General features: G+C 36.1%; 1 non-coding gene across 1 annotated transcript; it reads left to right on the plus strand.

The window, feature by feature from the left end:
* The first annotated feature begins 207 nt into the window (after window positions 1-207).
* On the plus strand, window positions 208-314 carry LOC124896384. The gene has a single exon (XR_007052746.1). It is a non-coding gene; the product is annotated as a small nucleolar RNA R71 (small nucleolar RNA).
* Window positions 315-23,316: the final 23,002 nt, after the last annotated feature.

A 23,316-nucleotide genomic window follows, 5' to 3' on the forward strand; every position in this document is an offset into this window, starting at 1 on the left:
TCTACCTCTAACATACCTGCAACCTTTATAGGAGTACTCCTCGAGTTAGTATGCCATTCAGGATTCCTCAGTGAAATCTGATTCAGTAATGTACATAATTCATCATATATTTTCTTAAGAGCTTGCCCACCAGTTGCTGAATCCAAGAAAATCTTGGTATTTAGCTCCAAACCCTCTATGAAAGTATGAACAAGAACATCATTAGACTGATGATGGTAAGGGAAATTTCTGAGCCTACCCTTAAACCTTTCCAAATCTTGGTAAAGATTTTCTCCTTCTTTCTGCTTGAAACTTAGAATCTTACTTCTCAAATGTGTAGTCTTCCCTGATAAAAAGAATCAAATAAGGAACTTTCAAGCTAGATCATCCCAGGAAGTAATGGAGAGTAGTGGTTTAAGATGTAAGTACCTTTTTGTTTCCCCAATTAAAGAAAAGGGAAAGAGAGTCAGTATGACATAATCAATAGATACCCCTATAGAAATGTAGGTATCACTAATTTACAGGAAGGTCTGTATGTGCTGCTATGGATCTTTATGTGAATCTAGCAAATTGCCTAGCCGAGCACAACAACTGCACAATATTTACTTTAATTCAAACCGACTACCCACCTCTGGATTATAGATGCTATTTATAGCATGGTTCATAAGTGGGATTGCAACTTCATGAATAGGTTTGCCTGTTTCTTGAATAGGAGAAACTGGAATTATCGAAGCCAGAACACGTCCAACATTTGGCTCAACTGTATCAATAAGATTATAGTCTCTTTGCTCCACCATTTGAACTTGCTAATTGGATAATGAGCTCTTTGCCTCTGTTGAAATACCTGTTTTGGTTCTGAATAAGGCTCTACCAACTCTCTATCTCTCGTTAGTCCTATATTCAGCTAGTCCTGGAAAAGTCAGCCACAAGATTATGTCATCAACACTTAAACTAATTATCAAAAACCAAAAATTTTGAAAATCACTAATTATAATAGTCTCCAAAAATAATGCAAAAAAATTAGTATGGTCTAATGCACACGCAAATGCATGTGATCATACAAGTAATATAGTTACTAAAATAGTCGAATATTATACCCACGAGGACTATGTAACTAGCAACTCAATCAAACTCAGTTTTTGACAAAAATGTATTAAGTGTTCAAAGATGATTGTAAATTTTCAAGCAAAATCTAATTAATAACGAAATAATAAAATATGACAATAACAACATAAGCAGGGTTGTAAAAAATAATAGTGAGAATTCCAGGGTTGAGAAGAAAATAAGTCATTATTTTTGGAGAAAAAAATATTGTATAAATTTTGGGTGAAGAATAAATTGGAGACTTTCTAAGCGGAGGATTAGTGTAACGCCTCGAGTCTGGTACCCTGAATGCTACACGGTGTTCATGATCTCAAAGGACCATAAGCTAACCCATGACTGATTCCTACTGCAATAATTGAGTAATAACGCTGTATCATGAAGAATAATGGGCTGAAATACCATAAGGCTCAAAAATGTAATACTGATAAAAAAATGATAAAATTTGATAAAAGATCAGAATCTAAAATACTGAATATTGTCTGAACATCTTATCTGAAAAGCCTCTAAACTAAACTGTCTGAATAAGAAGTTGATGGGACAATCCCCCAACTAACTCCATCTACTGAAATGCTAAATCTAATGAGATAATGAAATAAAAGAATATTATTGAATGTTGAGGACTCACTGCTAGTTTACTACTACTGGCTGAATGTCTAAATCACTAAGAATACTCTAGGGCTCATACGTCTGAACCTATGGTATAAAACACCATATCATAAAAGAAGAGTATGCATCAGTACATGTGAATTTACTGGTACACAAAGTGAGGTAAGGATGAATGCAATGATTCATATGCATGAACTATAACTGACTAAATAACATAAACATGACTACGTAAGAATACATGCATGAATACATAACTATAACTGAAGTCATAAGGATTCTGATAACATAGATTACTGATAACTAATATAACTGATATACTGTTTGCTGAGTGACTATGTCTAACAGTACTATTTCTGATGGAACTAGCTGAGTTCGTACTGAGCTGAGTGATTGTATCTGACAGTCCTAAAATCTATAGAACTATCTGAGTTCTTTACTTAAGACTGAGACTGAGACTGTGAGAGGTAATCATCTAATCAACATGCCCCTTTTTTGAATAGATTTAGGGTCCAACTTATAACCCCAGTTAGAAGGGTGTATGTATCGTGCCTCGAGTAAAGACACTGAAGAGATACCCTCATCTGGCAGGTTCTTAAATAAGAATGGTGGGACCCTCAACTATAAGGTTAAGCTACCTCACAACCCTCAAGTAATAGGTTTTGATGTCTCAACCTACACTGGCTATGTAGTTCTAGAATACAAGGGCTGCTTCTAAGGATCATACCCTCTACTGGTAGGTGAGTTCCTATCCTTGGGTTCACTCAATTTTGAATCCTACTCTCAATTGAATAGACACTGAATTGATTTCCTAGTTCATACTAGGCTGGACTGATCTGTTACTGATTATACTGATTAACTGAACTTAATTGAGTTTACTGAGTTTCATTGACTGGTGAAATACTACTGAGTTCTGTTATCTGACTGAGTTTAATGAGGACTGAACTAAATACTGAATGGGACTGGATTGATACTGAGTTTACTGAGTTTTCCTGAGTACTGTTGGGTATTAAATACCCCTAGGACTCGATAGCATGAATATAATAAGGCATGACAATTTTTGAATACTTGACAATAGTCAAAAACTTACAATACGATCTATGAGGCATTTTATCAATCACTTGAAAGTCATGAGCTTGCACATGAATAGGAATGCATAGTAACACATCTTAATTTCAATAAACCAATCTCATAGGCATTCCATCAAACACATACAAGGTATATCTTTAATATGGAAGACATTTTGAACATGTGGTTATAGCATAAGTTCATCGTTTAGACCACCAAAGCATCACAAAAGCACCATAGTATGAACTCCAAGGGTGGAAGGTACCTTAGTATGAACACTTTACATACCTTATTGAAGAATTTCTGGAAATCAATGGTGGAATCTTAAGTTCTTGACTTGAAATTTAAAAAGCCTAAGGCTTGTTCTTGAGAGAAATTGAGAAAGAATGTGTTTAGTTTCTCTCTAGGGTATTAAATTTTATGTTTCGGGGGCTGAGGGTTGAGGGAAAAAGATCCAAATAACCCCCAAGAATGCGGTCTTTTAATAACTGATAATTGGGCTACAGATCGACGCGGTGTATCAATGGTATCAACACGATATCCAACGCTTCGTGCTAAGATCGCGCTGGTCCACTAGAATTACATACTGGTAGCTGGGAAAAATATTAACCAACGCGATAGGCGATGCGGTGCACCAAGATTGTATTGGTTCACTATTTTGGGATTCCAAACATGGTCTAAACAAGGTCTGAAAAATCCAAAACTCATCCGGAAACACCTATTGACCTTCCTGATCATGAATTAACTAAAATATCAACATTTAACAGATGTATAGGTCGCGAAATGACATTGTCAACTTTCAAAGGCCAAAAAATAAACTAAGTCTGAATACTTAAGATAGAATTTTCTAAGTCTGGGACCCCTTAATAAGCTTAAAGGACTGAATTAAGCTAGAAATTTTTGTGGGGTCTTACAATTAGCTCACTTTGATTGTTGATTTGTGGTAGTGTCAATTTTGAAGTAACATTCACTTAATATTTAACAAGTCCATTTGAAAGTATATTTTGGGTATATCTATGCTTATTTATCTTATGAGTAGCTAGATCTCCCTTTTGGGGTTATGCATGAATAGGAGTTAAAGTGTTTGTGGGTTGTTATTGAATAGCTTCTATTTAGTAGTTCATGTTTATTGATTTTATCATTGTTATGCTAACATGGTTTGGACTTGATGGGTGAAAGCCTCAAATACCCACATGGATTGATGAGTGAAAGCTCCATGCTCTAGAAAACCCAAAACCATCTTTGAAAGAAGGGTTTTGGGTGAAGTTTAGGAATTCATATCATCCTTGAAAGAGGGATATGGAGACCAAAGAAATGATAGACAATTGCGTGTGTAGTTGGCTAAATTTTTGCTATCTTAGACAAAAAGATGAATGAAGGGTTGACTATACCATGGGTATCATCCTAGAAATAGGGATGCCTAGATTGACATTGTGCTTACCAATTATTGAACACACTTATTAGGTATTCGAAAGAATCAATAGGTGAAAGTTAGTTAATTTGTTGAAAGACTAGCATCAAAATCTATAACCAAACCTACCCTATTTGGCTTGCTAAATTGATGTTGATTGCTAAAACCCACATATCACTTCCTTATTAATGCATAATCCCATGATCCATGCATAATTGTTAAAACTCTAATTATTCAAAGCCTTGAGTTTATACTAGAAAAACTCAAAAAGAAATATTAGTGTAGATACCTATCTCCCTCATTTTTATCTTTTTGTATCATCGGTTTGAATTTAATTCATATCTATTATTTCAAATCAATTTAATCGCCATTCACATTATTCCTCGTGGATTCGACCTCAACTCCAAAGTTGGGTAAATATATTTACGATGACCGCCTTGCACTTATATTAATGTGTAAGTTGAGCATTATCACAACCCTAGAACAAGGGTGTTTAGCCACTCATGTTCGAATTCAACATCAAAAATAAATAATTAAACATACCCAAAAGTAATCTCCGAGTAATGAAGTTTAAAGAACCCTAAGAAATAATTTTTAGTATTTTTATCCTCTGCTTCTATCTGTAAAAAGTGTCCCAATTGTGTTTAAGTGTTGGCTTTTATAGTAAGACAAAATTGGCCTAGTAGGAAGCCACCTCCGTGCCATATGGGTCTGCCTAATGGAGAATGCCCCACGTCACATTACTAAGTCTGGCGGAGAGAGCCCTACGGCGCATCGCTTAGTTCACTAAGGAGAGGTGCGCGCCGCGTCTAAAATACAGAACCTCGTTGGAAATTCACTCTACTTTAAAAATTTACTGAGGCTTAGTCCTCCTTCTCTCCTATACTTACTCCAACCTTCATCTGCATGCCTTCTGATGCATTTCATTCCATTGCATCCAATTCCTTATGAAAATTAACCCTGCATCACTAATCACGTCCATTAGCTAACTCGTATAGTTACACATCAAACACCATAGTAAAAACATAGTTTCACTCATAGAACAAGTCCTATTATTAGTAAATATTGGTGCTTGTACATATAAATACGCCCAAGATCACGAAGGAAGATGGAATAGAATAAGGAGTTATAATAAAGGACCACACCAAATTATCGAAGGCCTTCTCAACATCAATCTTGTAGATCATGTTGACCTTTTCCCCTCATATTTTTGAAGTGGGAAATTTTTCTTGTATAATGATGTCACTATTAAAGGCCTTCCTATTGGGAAGAAAATTGGCATAGCTAGTATCAATGATTTTGATAACCACCTTATAGGCATATTTCAATGTCTTATAAGTATAAAACTTTTGAGCATAGTGGAATTGGGGAATTTGGGAATAAAATAAGGAAGTGTGGGTTTCATCATGGGATGTATGCTAGCAGAAGTGAATTCCCTTTTTGAAAAAACTAATAGTTTTCTCACCAACTGTGTCGCTATACCTTTGGTAGAAAAGACGATGAATGTTAATTGGTTCAGGGATTTTAGCGCCTTAATGGACTTGATGATAAATAAGATCTTACTGTCTCTTATAAGAGATTTAAGGTTATTGGACATGAGATAGATGAGAATAGCACATCCTTATGGACGTTCTCATGGATCCTATTGGATTGGGAAAGGTCTATATAATAAAGGTTGTCTTGAAAGGAGGTGATTTAATTTTAAGAAAGGAGATTCTATTCCTTCTTCCCATATTGATGGTAAAAGTATGAAAGGACATGGAATGTGGGTCTTCCTATGTAAGCTAGTTATTTCTGGACTTGATTTTCTAAAAGTACTCTTCATACTAAATAAAGGAGTCATATTCAATGAGGAGCTTATATTCTATTTTTTGGAGAAAGGTACTGTAGGGGTAGTGGTTGGATCATTGGACTCCATCAATTCTATCTAGAACTCTAGAAATTTTATGGAAGATATTAGTAAAAGATCTCTCTATTGCACATTGGAGTATCAGTATGGAAAGAATGGATATCCCAAATAGTGTGTTAGGGTAGAGGAAATAATTATCAATAGTGACTTTAAAGATGGGATGACCACACCAAATGAGTTCATTTTTAAAAGGCTTACTGTTGTCAACGAGCCTTATTTTTTCTAAGTTGGACCAAGAAGGGTAATGGTTAGAATGGTTATGAGGTAATTGGGTGATACTTTTTTATCAAAAAACTTAAGTATCTAGGAGTCATTGACTATAGGAATCCATCAAGACTCTCCAAGATAAGGTCATGCCTATTTTTGTACCTTTTGTTTCTATAAGTAAGTTTTCTTCCTTTAAAACCTAGGGTCGACCATTTTACATTGATCAGACATTTACAAAGTAGATCATCTATAGTTTTAATGATGCTTTATCCCTACATTTTATCTATGGCTCGGAGGACTTTACTGAAGTCACCCCGAATAAGCAAGTCGTCACTGTAATTCTGGGTATTCTGAGTAAACAATCCCACTGAATGGTACGATTGACAAAAGTAGGTCTATTATAAATAATAGAAAATATCCATGGTGAGTTTTAGTGGTTACCTTCACCATAAAATGAATACCCTTAGAAGTAATTGATATATTATCAAGATTGAAGAGGTCCTTTTTCTGTATAATAATGATCATACGTGAAGGTCCTTCAAATATAGACAGAATTTTAGAGTTGTATCCAAATTGTTCAGTGATCTTAGAGTGGTAAGTCATCTTGGTTTCTAAAAAGACACGAATGGAGGATTTATAAAGATTAACCAGTGCCTATCACTATCTATGAAAGCTAGCATTGTTTGCACCCTGTACATTCCAAATGAGGAACTTCATTTGATATGGAGGATAACATACTTTTTTATTTCCTTTCCCCACATGGGATAACATATTTGATATTTTCAATGAGTTAAGGTTTACATCATATAGGATGTGTAATACCCCAAAAATTTCAAGCTCTAGACCCCTCAAAAGATAGGCTACTAAGTTAGATTTACGGCGTCTCAAGTCTTGCCTTAATTTGATATCGTGGTAAGAAGTTATGTAGTTTTCCCTTAAGTGTCAGTTAGTTTCCTATAGCTACGAGTCCACTTCACGACTCATAACTTGATACAAGACAAATTGCCTCCCGACCTTTGGATGTGATACATATGATGCTCGAAGTGCTTGATGACCCCTTAATGCTATTAAAAGATGCCACATGGATGAACATTACCATTAAAGAGGGTCAAAGGACTTTGATGAGGTTGACGGAATGCAAAATAGGGCTCGAAAGCCCCTTGGAAGGGACAGCACCCAAGGCACTTTAGATTTGCCTTTAATTTGCTCCAGCATTTCAAGAGCGGGTCAAAATAGCCCCTAGTGGGGCCTTTATTGCTTTTGGATAACTTTTAGGCCCTAATTATGTAATATTTATCCAAACTATAAATAGTTGGTATCTAGGCCTATTTCCTTAGTTAGTTTTATTTAATGATGATGGTGAATTCATGGAAACTCCATTAGGAGTGTTGAGTGCTTGGAAAAGCCAATGTTGAACCTCGTTTAGAAATGGTGGTTGTAAGGGAGATCCAATACCTCTTTCGGTTAACATAATATCTAGGTGCTCGTAGGTAATCAATAAGAGAGGTCTTTGGGTTTGATACACCCATTCGTTGCCCTTTTGTGATCTTCTTGTGTCTATCTTTCTAACATTTGTCCTTTTTATCCTTTTACTTTTGTTTGTCAGTTTCATTATTTATTTAGTGTTTGTGTTTGTTCCTTTCATTGTAGATTATTCTCTATCACTTGGTATCATAGCTGAGCTTGATTTTATTTCTACGAAGTCAATCTTGGGTCTAGTCGTCTTAGAAAATTAAAAATCACAAAACAAAAATTACTATTCATGTTTTTGGTCTTAGGTCAAATTTTGATTTTTTGATTTTTTTTATTTTCTAGTGTTTCTAGTGTTAGAATTGTATTCTTTAACACTATACGAGTCTATAAACTAAATTTGAGTCAAACCGAAGCTTGTTTGAGTGTTCTATCTTTATTGGAAGTTTAGGTTGAAGAAGTTTGAAGTGAAATAAAAATCTGAAGATTTTGATGAAGAATTTGAGCATAATAATGTTTGAAATGAGTTTAGAATGTTGAAAAGTGCCTAGATTCAAAATTTCAACTCATTTTGAGCTAAGGAGAAGAAGTTAGAAAAGTGGGTGTTCTTGGTGTTCTTGGTGAAATTGCTATCTTCAATTTGGAAAATTCAGAAAAACGGGTTGTTTAATCCAAAAATAAGGAAGAAAAAGTGTGAAAAGGTGTTTGTACTAGAGCATCTACAAATATTCCAAGAGAAGATTACACAAAGGACATCAAGAAGGGAATTTTTAGCCTTTTAACAAGCAAGGGGCGGCCAACTTGTGCCCAAGGTGTGTTGGAGGTGTTGCAGCAAATGCAGCGCACCTCAGACCAGTAACCAGCCTCTCACCTTCTCCAAAGTGCGCTGTACCTACACCCAACTTGTTGGAGTAGGTCCCCAATTGCAGGTCAAGGCAGTCCAATGTATTTCAACCTGCAAAACACATTTCTAGCCTACCCAACGCCACATTGAAGTTCCAAATGCATTCTTACAGTCCTAAACTCAAATTTTCTCAAAGTTTGATTCTTTATTTTCATTTTCTTGATTTTTAAACCCATCTTTTGATTCTTAAACTACTCAACAACTAAGTATTTCATCTACTAATTTGATTGATTAGTTCTTGAGTCCCATTTCTTTCAAGCTTTTCTCTTTTGATATCATTGTTATTTCTTGAATTCAAGTCCTTACATATTTTCTTTGAGTCAGTCAAACAAGAATCCACTTCGGCCTCAGGTATAGATTGACATTTTATTTATCACTGGAGTATAAGCAACTATCAACATTCACCGCTTTAATTGTGAAGATTTCAAAAGTGAGATTTTTATGAGTGCTGGTGAGGGGATTTATTACTAATCTTGTTTGTTTATTTTGTAGGTAGAAAGTGATATAAGGAAGTATGTCTTTGGTAGCCTCATATAATTGTGACTACGACATAGGAGACTATGATTGTAGTGAATATAGTTATGGCTACAAAGAAGATAGAGATTTTGGGGGCTATGAATATAGCCATGATTAAGAGATAGATGAGAACGAGGGCTACTATTCTAAAAGAGTATGTCATATGAATGATTATCCTACTTCTTATAGTGAGTATGGAGATGATGAAGTGCTATTTGAGGGTTCTTATGAGGAAGATGGGGTATGTGAAAAGTATTATACTTCCCAATCCGAGCGAGGAGACATAAGGTATAATCTATTATTTTATAAATCTTATAAGACTCATGGTGAGAATGTACGTAAGGATTGTGAAGTTTTGTATTCCTCATCTTTTAGGACTTCTTATCAAGGTTGAATCGATGTGAATAGTTATACTAACTATAGTAGAGGCTGCTCCATAGGAATGAAAGAGTGTGCATCTCCAAAGCCTAGGTGTACTATATCTTATTCTTCGTATCCTAGTGCCCAAACGCATGGAAATGGGAACCAAGGTAGAAATAGAGGGTATAGTAGGAGTCAAGATCTTTCTACCTTTTCTATCTTCAAAGAAAAGCGGGATCCAAAAATTTATCTTGATTAGGAATGGAAATGCGAAAGGATCTTCAAGTATTATGATTGAGCAAAGTAGAACAAGCTACATATTCGCTTAAATACATTCAAGGTGCAACATTGAGATGGTGGGAACTTTTAAGAAAGTCTGATCAAACATAGAGTTCCTTGAAGGAATTCATGAGGCCTATTTTTCTACCAAAAGGGTATAAGGAGCTCTACAACTTTGATCCAAAAATATAAGTACACACAAAAATGGTAGATATTTGTGGGGTCCCCGAATGTATTCTTATCCTTGCTGATTGGTGTTATTTAAATTACATCACTCCTTCTATAGTTGACTACCTAGGGATACCTATGGAGTCCCTATTCTTCCCAAACTTCATGGAAGGCTATAGGGTTTCCAAGAGAATGAAGGTTTCCTTCACCCGAGATAGGTACTATAAGGAGGTTTAGTATGATATCTACCCCTTGGAATTTGGACACATATGCTTAGGTTCTAATTGGTTTGCATGACATAGAGTTCAAAATAAGCAAAATTTTCCTAAAATTATGATAAACCAATGGGGAAATATTTTTTTTCCACCTACCCTTCCCAAATCTCAAGGAAATATGACCACTTACTCCAAGTCTAATAAAAATGAGAGACAAAAGATTAAAAGGAGTAAGGAAGTGCAAGGTGGCAAACTTAGAGAGGAAAAAAGAGAGGTTGAGAGGAGTCAAGTGAGGGGATCTACACCAAATCAATCAAATGTTGTTTGTCCTTTTTTTAGTAAGGACATGTGTGTAGGTACCAACATGGCTAGCAAGGGAGAGCAATAGCTAAAAGAAAAGGTTCCCTTTGAAGATTTGACGAGGGTAATCATAGATGCTTCCAAATCTTATGGAGTACCTTCACACAAAAAAGAAGAATATTCTCAAGAGCTTTAAGGTAATATAGCTAACTCTTACACTTTGGTAATATAAGTGATGATTTCATGGCTAATAGCCTGATCTGAGGTGGTTTTGTACACTTTCGGGTCATTATTCTAGCTTATTTTGCCTTGTTTTAAGAGTAACTTGAGTGCTTAATGTGTTCATATGGATATAAATAAGCATCTAAGTGTTAAAATGTGTGATTACAATGTGCATAGTGTATTTCAAACAAGTTTGGGTTTAATTGGATCGCTTAGAGTTTAATCTAGGAAACTAGTGTTACTAGCTTGAGTTAGGTGTGTATTTAGTTGGTTTTGTTGGATTCTATTGTTTTTAATGTGTTCCAAATGGTTTGTGTGTGTAATTATATATGGAACAACTTGTTGGGAATTTTCAAAGTTCAATTGGATCAAGCCAAGAGTCAAAACAATAAGCTTAAGATCAATGATGCTTTGTGAATGGATTATGATGATATATGAAAGATTTAAAAGCTTCAAATCAAGTGGATACAACTCAAAAAGGCTCAAAATGGATCAACGAAAGCACACAACTTGGACGTAATTTTGGAGTCCTGGAATGTCCAGGGCGCATGTGGGTTGTAGGAAAGGCCAATTGGCGCATGATATAAACCAAAAACTTCAAAAGGGACCCAAAATGGTGATCTCTCATGATGAGGATGCGTCGCGACCTCCACACCACCTTTTAAGCCCTGCGACGCGACTTCCACTGCTATTTCCAGCTTGTGTGATGTGACCTCCACTCCTATTTCCAACAAGTGCGACGTGAGGTCCAATTCACACACGGCCAGAAGTGCAAATTCAATACTACACGGCTTGGGACTATTTTTCTACCATAAATACATCTTTGTAAATATTATTATTCACTTTTGGACATCCTTGGAAGATATTGTAGGCTACCACAACTTCTTTTTAGGATTTATCATTCTTTAATTTAGTTTTTTTATGGTTTGTATCATCAATCCAAGGGATTGGATGATGAATATTTCCATTAAAGGCTAAACTCCCTTTCTGGGGTTAAGTTCAATATCATGAATACTTTTATTTTGAATTAAGTTTGTTTGAGTTGCTTATCTTTATGGTTTCTTGTTTATCCTTATTTTAACTATTTTAAGGAGTATCTACCCTTAGAATATATTCATTGTCAACCCTGTGATCTCGGGAGAAGGAATAGGAAGATAGAACAGGGGGATAAACAAAGTATGGTTTGTATTCTTTTATAAAATAAGGAATCCAACTTAGCATCTAGGACAAGGATGTACTTAGAAGCCTTACTTGATTCACACGTAGAATGATAGCTTTAAACCACTTTGTTGGATTATTACATCCTCGCTAAACGATTAGTTATAATGTCCACATTAGGTAAATGGTTAGAGGTCGGGAGACCATGATCATGTGATTAACCCTATGAATCAAAAACCATGATAAGCAATCTAGCGAATGAAGTTCAATGGCATAGTATGATTGCTCATAAGCCTTAACCATGGGTCTCATCCTTTGATTGTCCAAAGTCATTTACTTTTCTGTATTAGTTTAGTTTACTTTTAGTTTATAATTCTAAAACTTTATTTGTTACTCTCCTTAATTTATTAAACTATAATTGGATAGTTGTTTAACACAAGTCCCTTTGGGATTGATATTCAGCTTTCTTGAAGGCCACAATGTTACTTGGTAGACCACGTACACTTGCATGTGCGCTTGGGCGCTGTCATAGCACATTGAGTATGAGTAGTAGCTTGCCAATATGTGAGTATCATGATTCTTTAACTCTTATTGATGATGTATATGTTGAAAGTATGGATACACTAGTTGATCCTATTGATTACCGAATTGACTCTTCTTATAAGATCAATTAGAGTTCACCTAGTGTTGAAGCGAATGTGATGAGTGATGGTACATTATCTTGTGAAAATAGTGTGGATCAACTTGAGTGTGAAACTAGTACACCACTTGAGGATGTCTTTGATATGATTAATGAGCCTCAAGTGAGTGATGATGCTAAAAAATGTTGGTCAATTAAATATAAATGTTTCTTTGAGTATGTCTATTAATGAAGATCCTATTATTTTTTTATTATAAGGATGATTATGTGTTTGAAACTTCTTCGAGACGTGATATTTGTATTTTTGAGAGTGAACTTACATGTTCTAATTCTTCTTCAAGGATTGATGCTTCTCTCTTTAAGTATAATATCTTGTTTGAAGATGACGAAATCACTCCTAGTGAATTACCTAATGATGTGGAGAATGTTGATGATGTAGATCATTTTGAGGGCTATATTCTATATAACAACTCTCTATGGTATGATATTATTCCTCCTAAAGATGGAAATCTCTTATTGGAAGATGAGAGTACTCTTAACGGAAATAAATTGAAAGGATTGAAAGGTGATCTTTGTGTACCTATTGCCTACTCTTGTATGAGTGTTCCAATTCTTGAACATATCCTTGATAATGTTCTTGGGCATCATAGTGAGCATGTTCTTGAGGAAACCTTAGAAGAAATCAATTTGCATGATACCTTTCTTTACTATCTATTTGCTTTTGAAGAAGCTTATGCCAGTGTAGAGAGTATGTTCATTTTTTTTTGGTGATACCTTTGAGGGAAAAGAGTGTAATCGAGCCCCTTGTCTATGTCTACTCTATCCATTTTACCTCGATGAAAAATTTGGATGTGGTGATTATTACACACCCAATTTGGTGCTTGGTCAAGATGACAAGAAAAGTTTGAATGAGGATGTTGGTATCTTTCCCTATGACAAAAAATCTTTCTTGGGATTCATAATCTACTGGATGGACCCATATTGGATAAGGGAAAAATCTCCAACAAAGATGAGGCCTCTTTAAGGAAGGGGAGCAATGAAAATATCTGAGAGAGTTCACCATGGCGTTTTTCCATTCTTGACCAAGGTTTCATTACTTGTGGGTTAAAGAGTGAGTCTTCTCTTGAAAGCATTTTTTAACCCCATTTATGTGATACCTTTATTCATTACTTGTGTAACATTGATGACCTGTAATGCCCCGAGAGTACACCCTGGGTGCCACACAGTGCTTACAGTCCCTAGGGACCACAAGCTAATCCATGATATGGTACCTACTATGAGCACTGAATAAAACTTATAACAACAAATCATATGCAGAATTTAACTGAGAAATGTCATAAGGTTTTAAATTATAGTTCTGATAAAGTCTGTAAAATAAAACTGATAATACTGAAAAAAATGTTTGATAATGACAACTGAAAATTGAAGACTAGATAACTTTCTATACTAGTCTAAAAAGCCTCTACTAGCTGACTGTGGAGCTGATGGGACAAACCCCAAACTAAATCTAACTAAATGGAAAAATACTAAATTTGATGGAATAACTAAAATAAATAAACAATTTCCTCGAAATATGAAGACTCACCACTACTACGACTGATAGTCTTGAATATATATGCAAAATTCGAGAGTTGAGCATCCGAACCTATGATATGATACATCATAGTCCAAGAAATGAGTAAGCGATCAGTACTTTGAATGTACTGGTATGCTAAATGAGGAAGGCTGATATACATGGATTCATGTACAGGAGTTATAACTGACTGAATGAATAGCATGAAGTACTGATTAGAATGCATGAGATCTGTAAATACTGAGAATGCATGACCAAGCATAAAATATATTCTGAATATAATCTGTAAACTAAAATACTGAAATTTGATAATTGAATAACTGATATTTGTATGCTATGGTCAAACAAAAGTAAAACTGAATTACTGAGTTGATTACTAGACTGAGACTGTGGGAGCTATTATCTAACTAACATGCCCCAATGAGCAATTTGGGGTCCAACTCGTGAACCTAGTTGGAAGGGTGTCAGTACCATGCCACGGGTGCTAACATTGGCTATGTGGATCCACTAATGTACTATCTCGAAGGACTCAGGGTGTCAAGCCTAGACTGACAGGTGACCCCTGAGAGGTAGTCAAGCCTGAACTGACGGGTGACTCCTTCTAACCTACGCTGGCTATGTAGTTCTGGAGTACAGGGATTGCTACTAACGACTCTGCCTAACTGACGGGGAATCTTCCATCCCTGTATTCACTAGGTGCTAAATCCTACTCCCAACTGAACTGACTTAAAATACTGAATTGTTCTAAGTTTAACTGATCATGATAACTGACTAAACTGATATTGTTTATAACATGTCTGAAACTATTCTGATGATACTGAGGTTAAGTAAACCGCTAAGTGTTTGGGTATTCAGAACCCCCAGGACTCGATAGAAATATTAGCAAAATAGTACAAAAACTCTGGGGACATAATATGAAAGCATTTATTCAAAATTCATTCTTGTAGGTATTTCATCAAACACTTGATATGCATAGTGTAAGCTAAGCATGGGAATAGTTTAAAGCTTGTAGTAATAGTATGATTTCAACTTCAACATCACTAATTATAAATTTTATCAGCGAATAATATCATTAAAATATGTGGGGTTCAATAACAACAATAATTTCATGTAAACGTGATATAGAATCAAGATTCATGGGGATTCATGGTTTAAATCCCAATTAAAATCACAATAACTTGTAATGATCATGACTTTGAATTTAAAAATTTGATTCTTGGACTCCATGGGTGAAAGGGACCCATGGATGAACACTTAACATACCTGGGTTGATGAATGCAGGAGAGTTCTTGGGGTTTTTCTTGAGAATTGATCTTGAATTTTGAAAGCTAGGGCTTTTTCTTGAGACAAGATTAGTTCCTTGGAGAGAAATTATGAGTAATAGGGCACCTAATTCCCCTTTAGGGTTTTAATTTCATGTTTTGGACGGATTTAGGGCCATGAAACAAGACCAAACAGTCCCTGGAAATTAAATCGCAAAACTGAAAATCCCAATTTTTGGCTCCAGTGCGACGCGGTGCTTATCGTGTTGCACCACTGGAAAAGGACAATCCCTATTTTGTCCAACGGCGCGACGCGATGCTATCGCATTGTGCCAATAGAAATAGATAATTATGAACTGGTACCTTGGCGCTATGCGGCACCATCGTGATGCCCCACTGATGAAAAATTTCCCCTTGGCGCGATATGGCGTTATCGCAATGGTCCACAGGAAAAGGACGAACGTCATTTTGGTCATAACCATGATGTGGCCTTATCGCGTTGGGCTAGTGTCTCTTACTAAAAGTGCCATAACTTCTCACCCGAGTATCGAATTAGGATGAAATTTGTATCGTTAGAGAGCTAATTCAAATTTCCTACAATTTGGTGGATCCTAAGCTACAAATTTCTAGTAGAACAAAAGACATACTCGTTTGAAGTTGACTATAGCAACATTCTTCCTGAAAACTCAAACGTTAAGTAATATTTTGATTCGTCTAATAGATGGGAGTTCTTTGAGGCCTTAATATACTTAAAATCCCTCATAAAACTATCAAAGAACTATAATGTACTTTGCATGAGCTTGAAACATGTATCTAATATTGGTTTGGATTTTTGAGGTATTACAATATCTCCCTGTTAAGATCATTCGTCCTCGAATGAGATTGGTTAAGTTGAAAGCACTGAGGAGTTGAGATTACGTACTGAGTATACATGATGAAAAAATGATTACATGACTGAGTCTGGAACATAACACATGACTGAACTAGTTCTGTGAATGCGTGACTAACACGAGAATGATATGCAGCTGAAACTGAGCATGGAAAAGAGAAATTCTAAGAATATTGTTACCTTAAGCTGAGTTTGAGTTTGTAAAGAAAAGATGAGGGTAATTGATCCACATATATGCTTCTGCTTCCCAAGTGGCTCCCTCAACGGACTGATTTCGCCAAAGAACCTTGACTAGGAGAACTTCTTTGTTCCTTAGTCTATGAATTTGTCGATCAAGGATCTCGACTAGAATTTCTTCATAAGAAAGGCTATTCTGAACATCTACACATTCTAAGGAAACAACTACAGCTGGGTCACCAATACACTTCTTTAACAAGGAAATATGGAATACTGGGTGCACTGATGCTAAGTCTACAGGCAACTTAAGCTCATAAGCCACCTTTCTGAAATAGCTCAAAACTCTATAAGGACCAACATATCAGGGACTAAGCTCCCCCTTCTTACCAAATTTCTTTACCCCTTTATGGGAGAGATTTTTAGGTATACGAAATCTCGAATCTCAAACTCAATATCCTTTGTCCTCACATCTACATAAGATTTCTATCGGCTTTGGGCTACTCTAAGCCTCTCCCGGATTAACTGAACTTTCTCCAAAGCATCAAACACCAAATTAGGCCCTATTAAAATGGTTTTACCTACCTCAAAGTAACCAATCAGAGATCTCCATCTTCTTCTATATAGACCCTCAAATAGAGCCATCTGAATACTAGAATGATAGCTGTTATTATATGAGAATTCAATCAATGGCAAATGGTCATCCCAACTACCTTTAAATTTAACTACACACGCTCTCAACATATCTTCAAGGGCCTGAATACTCCTCTCTACCTGACCATCTGTCTGAGGGTGAAAGGATGTACTAAGGTAAACTTGGGTACCAAGACCCTTCTGAAAAACTTTCCAAAGGAGAGAGGTAAATTGAGTACCTATGTTTGAGATGATAGACAACAGAACACCATGCAACCTAACCAACTCTCTAATATAAAGCTTGGCATAGTCCTCAACTGAATAAGAAGTATGGACTAGTAAGAAATGAGTTGATTTAGTCATCATATCCATAATGACCCAAATCGAATCATGCTGACGATGAGTACGAGGAAAACCTGCCATAAAGTCTATATTCACTTTCTCCTACTTCCAAGTGGGAATACTGAACTCCTACATAGACCCACTAGGCTTCTGATGCTTAATCTTAATCTGCTGACAAGTGGAGCAGTTAGCTACAAACTCTTAAATATCCCTCTTTATCCCACTTGACCAAGAGATTTCCCACAGATTGCGGTATATTTGCATGGCCCCTGGATGAATTGAGTAACACGCACCATGTGCTTCTGCAAGAATTAATTGTCTTAACTCATCAATACATGACACATACATTCTACCCTGGAAACGCAACATACTATCTCCCCTTTGGGAGAAAACCTCTACTTTCTAATCTCTGACTAACTTCTTCAGCTTCACCAAACTAGGATCCCTATCCTGTTTTTCTTTTACTTCGGAAACCAAATAAGATCCCGAACTATTCTGAACCCAAATGCTACCCTCAGCTGAATCAACTAAAAGAACACCTAACCCGGTAAGATGATGAACTTCCTGAACTAACTTCTTCTTATCTTCCTCAACATGAGCAACATTGCCCATAGACAATCTACTTAGGGCCTCTGCTACTACATTGGCCTTGCCCGGTTGGTACAAAATAGTTATATCATAGTCTTTCAACAATTTTAACCATCTCCTCTAATGTAGATTCAAATTATTCTATGAAAATACATACTGTAAGCTCTTGTGGTCTGTGAACACATCAATATGTACCTTGTACAAATAATACCTCTAAATCTTTAAGGCAAACACAACAGTGGCTAGCTCAAGATCATGGGTAAGGTAATTCTTTTCATGGGGCTTAAGTTGTATAGAGGAATAGGGAACAACCTTACCCCTCTACATTAAAACACACCTCAAACAAACTCTGGAAGCATTACAATCCATAACAAACCCATCTGAACTATCTGGTAATGTCAAAACTGGGGTTGTGGTGAGTCGAGTCTTCAACTTCTAAAAATTCTCCTCACAAGAATCTGACCACTGAAACTTAACTTTCTTTTAAGTCAATCTTGACATGGGGGATTTAATAGATGAAAAACCTTCAACAAACCACCGGTAATAACTAGCCAAACCCAAGAAACTCCTAATATCTAATAGAGAGATGGGTCTAGGCCAGTTTCTCACTGCTTTGGTCTTTTGAGGATCAACTTTAATGCCATCACTAGAAATAATGTAGCCGAGGAAAGCTATTGATCTTAGCAAAAATTCGCACTTACTGAATTTAGCAAACAATAGATGGGATCTAAGAGTCTTTAATACTATTTTGAGGTGGTCTACACAATTATTTTTTTCTATGGTAGTAGACAAAATTGTCATCAATGAAGACTATGACGAACATTTCCAAGTAATGCTTGAACACTCGGTTCATCAAGTCCATAAAGGCTACTGGGGCATTTATGAGACCAAAGGACATGACATAAAACTCAAAGTGACCATACCGAGTTCTGAAAGCTGTTTTTAGAATGTCACATTCTCTAACTCTAAGTTGATGATAGCCGGATCTGAGGTTTATCTTAGAAAAATAACTAGCATCCTGAAGTTGGTCTAACAAGTTATTAATTTTGGGGAGTGAATATTTGTTCTTGATTGTGACTTTTTTCAACTGACAGTAGTCAATACACATTCTAAGAAAACTATCTTTCTTACGCACAAAAAGGATTGGTGCACCCCACAGGGAAATATTGGGCCGGATGAACTTCTTATCTAGAAGATCTTTCAACTCGTTAAGTTTGGCTGGAGCCATTTTGTATGGCAGAATAGAGATAGGTTGGGTATCTGGACGAAGGTTTATTCTAAAGTCAATTTCCCTTTCGGGAGGAACTCTGAGAAGATCTTTAGGTAACACATCTGGAAATTCCCTCACTACTGAAACTGACTCAAGATTAATCATCTCAAAATTAGAATCTTTGACTCAAACAAGATGATAAATTGACCCCTTCGATATCGTTTTCTCACTCTAAGGTATGAAATGAGCTGACCCCTAAGCATTTTAATACTACCCTTCTATTCAAGGACTGGTTCAATTGGAAACTAAAAAAGAACAACTTTATTTCTATAATCAATTGAAGCATAGCATGAGTGAGGCCAATACATACTGAGAATGACATCAAAATCCATCATCTCTTGACCTACAAGGTCTACTAAAATAACTTTCTGAGATACTGTAATTGCACAGTTCCTATATACCCGTCGGGCTATAATGGAATTACCTGCTGGGGTAGACACTGAGAAAGGCTCTACTAAGATTTTGGAACTGACTCCAAAGTTGATGGATATTTAAGGTGTTACAAAATAAAGAGAAGCTCTAGGGTTTAGTGAAGCATAAACATATAAATGAAAGACTTGAAACGTACCAGTAACCAGATAAGGAGAACTTTTCTAATCTTGTCAGGACTGAAGTACGTAAAGCCTATTTTAACGCTGACCACTAGTAGCACTGGAGGCGGTGCCCTACTAAGTTGGGCGGCCGGCTGTAACTGATGACAGATGGGACTGGCCCTACTGGCGTAAATCCCTTCTTTTTGAGCATCGACACTCCCAAATCTGATGGCCTGGCTTACCACACCTAAATCATACATCGCTACCAGCTCTACACTCACCCTAATGGTTTCTACCACATTTTGAGAAAAGAGGATTTGTATGACCATTGTTTACGCTGCCCTGGGACTTAAAGCCTGGTTTTCTATTGCGATTGTCATTTCTGAACCTTGGCACAGGGGCCCTAGCTGAAGATGGGGTAAGAACTGAAGATTTTTATGGAATTAAGGACGGTTACCACCTTTTGACTTTGGTTGAGTGAAGTTAAAACTACCTGTTCTAGCCCACTAATTCTCTCCCTTCTTTTCCTTATTCTTCTGCTCCTCAATCTGTTGAGCATGGACCATAAGCCTAGATATGTCTATCTTTTTAATTAACATTGCAGTCCTACACTCTTTCACTACACTGTCAAATACCCAAAACATGAACTTGCTTATCCTAGACCTACTATTAGCCACCACATGAGAAGTATACCAAGATGTTGAGTAAACTTTAGGAAATACTCCTTCACACTCATGTTACCCTACCTCACGTAGATAAATTCTAACACTTTGGCTTTCCTCAGCTCCAATGGTAAGAATCTATCTAAGAAGGTTATAGCAAACTCCTCCCACTCGATAGGCCCTGTATCTGTGCCTCTATCCCCTTTCTAATACTTAAACTAGGTATGGGATATATCCTGTAGCTGGTAAGCAGCTAATTTAGCACTCTCGCTAGACTTTACCCCCATAATGTTTGTTACCTTCTGGACCATGTCTAAAATTCCTGTGGATCTTCTTCAGATTTGGATCTCAAAAATAGAGGAGTATTCATTCGGGTAAAGTCCTGAATCCTAGCTGCGGCAGTATTGGCCACTGGGTTGGCTAGAAAAGCAGTTGGCGGCTTATTTTAGGCTGCTACAAAGTGAGCTAGAGTAGTGAATACAGCTCTGAACTCTACATGAGAAACATGCTTGTTCAGAGGATATTTCTAAATGGGTGGAGGTGCTGGCTGATTTATATTTCTTTTTTCATTTGTCTTTCTGGGAGGCATGTTCTATTAATGGAAGGAACACTAGATTAGACAGATAATTTAACATGAGTATCATGCTCAGTCATACGACATAAACACTTAAAGAAGGGAAACTTTTCTTAAAACTCCTTGTAGCCTCTTGTCCATAAGTGTGGCGCGTTTCACACCCATTCACAAGACTCTACTTGATGCGAATTTTAGAATTTCTAGGACACTTTAAAACCTTAGGATCTGATACCAAGTTTGTAACACCCCAAGAGTACAACCTGGGTGCCACATGATGCCTATATTCTCGAGGGACCATAAGCTAACCCATGAGCTGGTACCTGCTGTGAGCACAGAATAAAACTAATAAAAATAGATCATATACAGAATTTAACTAAGAAATTCCATAAAGTTTTAAATCATAGTTCTGATAAAGTCTGTAAAACAAATCTAATAATACTGAAAAAACATCTAATAATGACAACTAAAAACTGAAGACTAACTAACTATCTGTACTAGTCTAAACAGTCTCTACTGACTGACTATGCAACTGATGGGACAAATCCTCAACTAACTCTGAATGAATAGAAAAATAGTAAATCTAATGGAATAACTGAAATAAATAAACGATGTCCTAAAAATATAAGGACTCACCACTGCTACGGCTGATAGTCTGGGATATCTATACATGATCTAGGAATTGAGCATCCAAACCTATTATATGATACATCATGGAGCAAGAAATGAGTATACGATCAGTACTTTGAATGAACTAGAATGCTAAATAAGATAGGCTGGTATGCATGATTTTATGTACAGGAGTTATAACTAACTGAATGAATAGCATAAAGTACTAAATATAATTTATGAGATCTGTAAATACTGAGAATTCATGACCAAGCATAAAACATTTTCTAAATATAATCTGTAAACTAAGATACTGAAATCTAATAATTGAATAACTGATATCTATATGCTATGGTTAAACAAAATTGAAACTAAATTACTAGGCTGATTACTAGACTGAGACTGTAGGAGCTATCATCTAAACGATATGCCCTAAAGAGTAATTTGGGGTCTAACCTGTGTCCCCAATTGGAAGGGTGTCAGTACCGTTCCATGGGTGTACACTTTTGGGTCATTATTCTAGCTTATTTTGCCTTGTTTTGTGAGTAACTTGAGTTCTTAATGTGTTCCTATGGATATAAATAAGCATCTAAGTGTTAAAATGAGTGATTACAATATGCAAAGTGTATTTCAAACAAGTTTGGGTTTATTTGGATAACTTAGAGTTTAATCTAGGAAACTAGTGTTACTAGCTTGATCTAGGTGTGTGTCTAGTTGGTTTTGTTGGATTCTATTATTTTTAATATGTTCCAAATGGTTTATATGTGTAATTATATGTGGAACAACTTGTTGGGAATTTTCAAATTTCAATTAGATCAAGCCAAGAGTCAAAACAATAAGCTTAAGATCAATGATGCTTTGTGAATGGATTATAATGATATATGAACAATATACAAGCTTCAAATCAAGTGGAAACAACTCAAAAAGGCTCAGAATTGATCAACAAAAGTACAATACACAATTTGGACGTAATTTAAAGTCCTGGAATATCCAGGGCGTGTATGGGCTGTAGGAAAGGCCAATTGGCGTGTGCCATAGACCAAAAGCTTCAGAAGGGACCCAAAATAGTGATCCCTCATGATGAGGGTGCGTCGCTACCTCCACACCACCTTTTAAGCCTCACGACGTGACTTGTACTCATATTTTTAGCTTGTGCGATGAGACTTCCACTCTCATTTCCAGCAAGTGCGATGCAAGGTCCAATTCACACATGGCTAAAAGTGCAAATTCAATCCTACATAGCTTGGGACTACTTGTCCACCATAAATACATCTTTGTAAACATTATTATTTACTTTTGGACGTTCTTGGAAGATATTAGAGGCTACCAAAACTTCTTTTTAGGTTTTATCATTCTTTAATTTAGTTTTTTATGGTTTGTATCATTAATCCAAGGGATTGGATGATGAATATTTCTATTAAAGGTTAAACTCCCTTTTCGGGATCAAGGCCAAGATCATGAATACTTTTATATTGAATTAAGTTTGTTTAAGTTGCTTATCGTTATGGTTGCTTTTTTATCCTTGTTTTAACTATTTTAAGGAGTAGCTACCCTTAGAATATATTCATTGTCAACCTTGTAATTTTGGGAGAGGGAATAGGAAGATAGGGCATGGGGATAAACAAAGTATGGTTTGTATTCTTTTATAAAATAAGGAATCCAACTTAGCATCTAGAACAGGGATGTACTTAGAAATC

The sequence above is a fragment of the Capsicum annuum genome, chromosome 2 (assembly GCF_002878395.1).
Source record: "Capsicum annuum cultivar UCD-10X-F1 chromosome 2, UCD10Xv1.1, whole genome shotgun sequence".
NCBI classification, from domain to species: domain Eukaryota; kingdom Viridiplantae; phylum Streptophyta; class Magnoliopsida; order Solanales; family Solanaceae; genus Capsicum; species Capsicum annuum.